Source organism: Dermacentor variabilis, chromosome 3 (genome assembly GCF_050947875.1).
Source record: "Dermacentor variabilis isolate Ectoservices chromosome 3, ASM5094787v1, whole genome shotgun sequence".
Taxonomy (NCBI): Eukaryota; Metazoa; Arthropoda; class Arachnida; order Ixodida; family Ixodidae; genus Dermacentor; species Dermacentor variabilis.
The window spans coordinates 146,253,851-146,259,850 of NC_134570.1; the positions used below are offsets into that span (position 1 = coordinate 146,253,851).

General features: G+C 47.2%; 1 protein-coding gene across 4 annotated transcripts in view; it reads right to left on the reverse strand.

Annotated features, from left to right (window-relative positions):
• LOC142576374 (techylectin-5A-like) overlaps positions 1 to 5,402 on the reverse strand; it is a 56,887-nt gene extending 51,485 nt beyond the window's left edge. For 2 of the 4 annotated variants that reach the window (XM_075686479.1, XM_075686476.1), the window contains exon 1: positions 5,277 to 5,402. The gene's annotated coding sequence lies outside the window, so the exon portion shown is untranslated. The remainder of the gene's footprint in view (positions 1 to 5,276) is intronic. The other 2 variants (XM_075686477.1, XM_075686478.1) reach the window with 2 other exon arrangements.
• Between the last annotated feature and the right edge of the window lie 598 nt (positions 5,403 to 6,000).

Consider the following 6,000-nt stretch of genomic DNA (forward strand, 5'->3'; position numbering starts at 1 on the left):
AACTTGTAGCAACTGCTAGAGGAGGTCAACCCAGCAGGCCTCCGGCCTACCGTCCTCATCCGCGACACTCCGCCTCGTTTCACCTTTTTCTATTAAGTTTCGTATTAAGCACAGCTAAATAAATGCTTTTTATGTATTTTACCGTTTTGAAGTAAGATAGTTGGATGCACGTGATCATGTTGCCAATTATTATTCTGATAAGACGAACAAACTTTCATGCTCCCTCCGAGTTCCTCTTACAGGGAGTCTACTGTAACTGCTATTGCAATAAAAGTTGTATTAGCACTTCGACACACAGTATCTTTATTTTCTGTAAGGTTTACATGCGCGAAAGTGGAGCACCAACTTAGTACACGCATGAAACCCGCAGCTCAAGCGTGCCAAAACATGGAAAGCTGCAGCAAGGCGCAGCTCTTGAAGAGCGCTGAAACCCACGGCTCAAGGGCGCTTTCCGCAAGCAACACTGAGCATAAGAGCGGCACGTGTCGCTCCAAAACAGCAAATTGTGAAGCTACGCTGCGCCTGCGCGCTGCGGTGCCACTCAGCCGCCGCGACCAACGCCGCACCGTCGCTTAAGTGTGAAAGAGACTGAATAAACGGATTTTCTATCAACCGCTGGACCAGCAGAGAGAAAGGCACTGACGCGCACGCGTCACCATCTTTCTCGCCGGGAGGTAGAAGGAGCGAACAGACACACGAAGCTGAATCGTCCCCCTTGCTGAAGGGAGACAGCACTGGCGAGCTTGCGTAGACATAAGGACGTCAAGCGCGCTGTGGAGAAGGAGGTTAGAACGCGCGTACAAAGGCTAAGACGCAGCAGCCTGCTAGGATTTTTTCAGCAGTCACGGGCGGGACGTCGTACTTGAAACGTCCATGCTTTCGCCGTGGGTTTGACAGCGCGGCAGCAATTGTTCGCCATACAGCTCAGTCGCAACAGTGTTTAAACCGAGTGTTCGTGGTAGATAGCGCAATTCGAACACTTGATCTTAATTACTCAATTAGGCGGCAATTAGTTATACCAGAAGTAAGCATAATTCATTAAATATATAAAATAGTTACGCTTACTGACATTATAGTTATTTACTTTATGGCACATACTAACGAAATATGGCTGGTGAATTCGCTATGCGTATCCACTTAAAACGAATTCTCAAGGCTGCACCACTTTTAGATGATAAAAAAAAATTCTAATTGTCCGAGAAAATGTATTGGTGCTCCAGTTACTTCTTTTACGAAAGCGCTGTTTTATGCATCGAAATACCAAAGTAACTGGAACCTTAATGCCTTTTGTCGGACACGTTTTTTTCTTCAGAACAAAACATCCCAATTCAACGTGGAAGGCAAAACAAAGAGTCGTACATGATGGCGGAACTGATTATTACTGCAGCTGAAGCTTTTTATAACTGCCTTTCTTAGTGCACCTGATAATCTAGCTCTAGCATCGTTCGCCTTCTTGCGCTTGCGGCGCTCCTTCAGTCATCTTGAAACCGATGCCGTTGTTGGCTCTATTTTTGTGACAGGCGATTAAACTACGTAGAAGAAGTTTCTCTTCTTTTTTTTTGCCATCAATTTGACGTAACAGGGGTAATAGTAACTACAGTATCATTAATGAGAGGCAATTGGCGCTGAATGTAAAAATGTGACACTATACACCTAGTTCACGAAAATTGTTGATTGCAGAGTGTGTACAGGTAAGACTCGCGTTTCCAGCTTTCAATTAATATTCGGAAAAGTAGCAGAACGCAATCGCCTCACCTCACCTGCGGCCAATATTGATTCACTGCACGGGCTAAGCCATCCCGGCATCAGAGCGATACATACGCTTATCACAGACCGCTTCATCTGACCAGAGATAAGCAAAGGTGTTCGAAACTCGGCAAGAAGCTGCCGAGCCTGTCAACATCAAAACTGAGAGCTGGGCGAGTTGGTGCGGTTCCATTTTAACAAAAAGTGCGCGAAAAAAACGTAGACAAGAAAGATAGAAGCGACAAACCTGGGCTTCCATGTTTGTCGTGTCTCTCTTTCTCGTCTACGTCTTTTTCACGCGCTTTTTCGTTAGGATGAAGCCTGTCAAGCCGTGAATGTGAGCCGGCACATGCATTTTACGGTGCAATCATTTCGACCACCAGACAGCCGTTTCGATCAAACGCATTCAGACATGGTGGAACCTCTTCCGCACTGCCAAGGTTTCAGGTACCTCTTAACACCTGTCGACTGGCACTATACGTGACCTGAGGCGACGCCTCTACAAGACATCACGGCGGAATCAGTGGCCGAAGCATTTGTTGCTACGTGGGTGTCACGGTACGGCTGCCCTTTGCGAATAACTACTGACCGAGGCCGGCAATTCCAAAGGTTGCTTTTTTCTGCCCTGCGAGACTGCTCGGCACATGCCTTTATACAACCACGGCTTGCGACCCACAGAGCAACGGCAGGGTCGAGCATCTCCACCGAGAACTGAAGGCGTCAATGACCGCCACGCTCGACAGACAGCACTAGGTTGAAACGCTGGGACTACTGGGGCTGCGACCAACAATCAAGAATGACCTCGGGGACACCGCAGCCGAGATGCTCTACGTGTCAGCAATTCGTGCTCTAGGCCAGCTTGTCGGCGCTTAACAAGGCACTCTGCCAGTGGGCGCGTAGCACTTAGGGAGGCTACATTTCTTGCTCTACCAGCTTCTACCTGCGCCCCCACGTATCGCCCGCGGGCAGCCTGTGTTTAGTTTCCCGACAATGTACACGTCCACGCACATTTTTCTGCAACGCGACTCTATCAATCTACAATTGACTCCTTCCTATGAAGGCCCCTTTCGTGTGGTTTCGCGTTCAAGGGAAATTTTGAAGTTTGACGTTCGCGGCAAAGAAAACACAGTGTCGTGCGACCGCGTGAAACGACCCTATCTTGAAAATTACCTCCATTTCTTCCGCCAGTCACACCTAAGCCTCCGGCATTCTAGCCTTTGTAGTGACAGTCCGTCACAACATTGTCGCCGCTTCGCGGAACTCCAGTTTATCTCGTATTGCCTCGCCATGGGGGACATTGCACCCTGCTCTTTCTTCGACTCGAGGTGGCTGCCCGACTGGGACACCACCACAGCCACCCAGCAAACGTACTTTCACTTTTCAACAAAGCCAGTCTACTTTTCGTCTTGAACCTGTTCAAGGGTGTATTCCTTGCTTGCGCTAAACCGAGCTCCCAACATATTCTTGGTTTATAGCGTGAAGGGACCGAGACGAAGACTAGAAACAGACAGGACGAGCGCTAACTTTCAATTACTTCTTCATTGAAGCTATCAACATATATAAGTGATTTCAAAAAGCCATAGCAAAGAAAGATCACATGGTCTAAATAATATCAGTTTACAGATAAACATATCCATTATTGTGCTACCGGAAATGGCTTGATACTGAAACTTGACAGATCTATTTTCGCTTGCGATTAACAGTTTGTCGCTGCCACAATGTATGCACGTACCGTGTGTGTACTGATTTTAAGAGTAGTAAATGCATAAACAAAACATTTCTCACAGCACAAAGTTGGAGGAGCAGTGCTGAAATTTGGAGAAGACACTGACACCAAAACTTTCCATCGCCCTATTGGCCTCCTGTCAGAGGCTCCATAGTGGGGCCCATCCATCTCTTCGTGGTAGTGTCCTGTGCTCTTTTTGTTGTGAAATATTGCTCCGACGCCCAGCACGAATTCGTTCTTGTTCCCGTACTGCGTCACAATCAATCGGGTACCCTTACCACTGGGGTTCTGTAGGCGAGCCGAGAGACCGGCCTTCGTTGCTTGTTCGGCAGTGTTCACACTCTCGTGGACCCACACATTATCTACCCTGTGTCCTACGTTGACCCACGTTTCGTGAAGGTAGGAAACGGTGCCGACCTTGGCGCTGCAATTCACTAATTTGCCGCCAGTACACGCGCCCGCATTCAACTCTGTGCGGATATTCTCAATAAGGAGGGTGTTGCTGGACCATTTCTTAAAGCGAAAACCTGTCTTGGTCAGCATGCGGGGCATTGTTGCTGGTTCAACTAAACGCACCGTTTCATCTTCGTTGAAGTGAGAGGCAAGCTTTAGCATCACCGTCATTTCGTTCCCTTTGAAGTAGCCATGCACTACTAGTCGCACCATGCTCATGTGGAAATCGCCCAGTTTCCTTTTCCGTACGAGAGCTCTGCCGCCACGGGAAAGCCTCTTCAGAGACGCCACGTCACTGTTTCTTTGGTGTTAGGAAACCCACTGGTGCAGGTAGCGTTCACTGGCGTTTGTGCGGAACGCGGTTCTCTTTATGACAGCGTTCATACTGGCGTTCCTACCAAGTTCTTTTTTGACCGCACAAAACACATTTAGCGTTACAAACTTTGCTTCTTTTGGAAAACACTGCATCCTTAACACGTAGCGCTCCGGAGATTCATCCGACGCCCTTTCGACGGCCATCACGTATCGTACTAGGACGGAGTAGCAAGTTATTAGCACAGTGAACAATTTGGCTTTCATAGCATTCTGCACCATGTCTGCACTGTAGCCTCATGTTGTGGCGCCATGAGCAAAGTTAACACAACACCATTTTCACGGCCCGGCACCACCTCAGTAGTCCTAGCAGCGTCGAAATAAACAACTGATCTAAGTAATGACGACAAAATACAATTACTGTATTGCCCTCGGCGTGAGATTATGTAAGGGCGAATTTAAAGACTTATTTCTTGTCCTGGCGGAGAGCTAGTAACAAGCATGAATTCGTATCGGAGCGGACGGGCTGCGCTATGTGGACGCTGCCATGATGCTATATACGTCATCGCGGTTAGGGTGGCTATTACGGTTATAAGCCGGTCCGCCACAATAATTCAGCGCATACGTGCTACGCCTAACGTATCACGTATCGCTCTAACGCATCATACAAGAAGATTAACTAAAACCCACTTATCTCATTAACAATCAAACAGTTACATCTGGAACAAGGTTCTACTGCGCCAGGATATCGCATGTGAACACCTCGGACCTTCGGCAGCGCGGCAAATTGCGAGATGGAGTATAAAAAAATTGACAGTGGCTTAGCTCGGATATGTCAGGATACACGTAGCGAAAGCTAAGGCATAGCATGGTTAGCCTTGGTTAATCTTGATTGTTTCTTAATGTAGTGTGTTTCTTAATGAAAGTCACAGGCAAAAAGAGATCAGACTTGGTTACTAGCAGCGCGGCTAATGAAATTACCCCTAATATTTTGTGCCAGCTCCATCAATTAATCACAAAAATCATCGACGCGACTTACTCAAAAGTTGCAACAAAAACGGCGAATCCTAGAACGAGGGGCTGTTCCAGTCGCTTTCGCATGCACAGTTTGTCGCTTGACACCAAACTAGAGTTCTCGAAAAACAAAGGAAGGCAAGTGGCTTTTCACGTCCCGCTCGTGTTATTTATTTGTTGTTATCTGATATCATTGCCAGGCACAAGTGCAATGCCACATGTAAGAAGCGTCTTACAAATATTGCTGTCTGAAATAACGCAGCAGAGACACTAGAAGAAGTCATCCATCAACAGGGGCATCACACCGGATCGAATGTTCTTCACGTATTTAGGGCACAACAGGAGTACACAGCTTCAAATTCTCTTCGGTAAACACAAGTAGTGCAGCCTCCGGCAGCTGACTCATCGTGCTGAGTTATTTCGAACTATGAATTTATTCGATAAATTCGAAATACGGACAAAGAAAAAAATCATCGACGATTACGATACTCCATGCTGCGAAATTTGAGTGCAGCTCTATACACTTGAATCAAAAGCCTATACCAAGAGTCCGAACACTCCTCATATGGGGTGTTCACATGCAAGATAATAGTCGCAATACCCACCCTATAAACGCACTAAGCAAACTGCCTACAGCGTAGCTCGCATGACCAATAGAGTAGCCAGTCCCAGGCATGGCATGAAGGAATACGACCGACCAGCTATGCTTGAATCAGGCCCTTATCGTCAGTAGAGTCACATACAGAAGA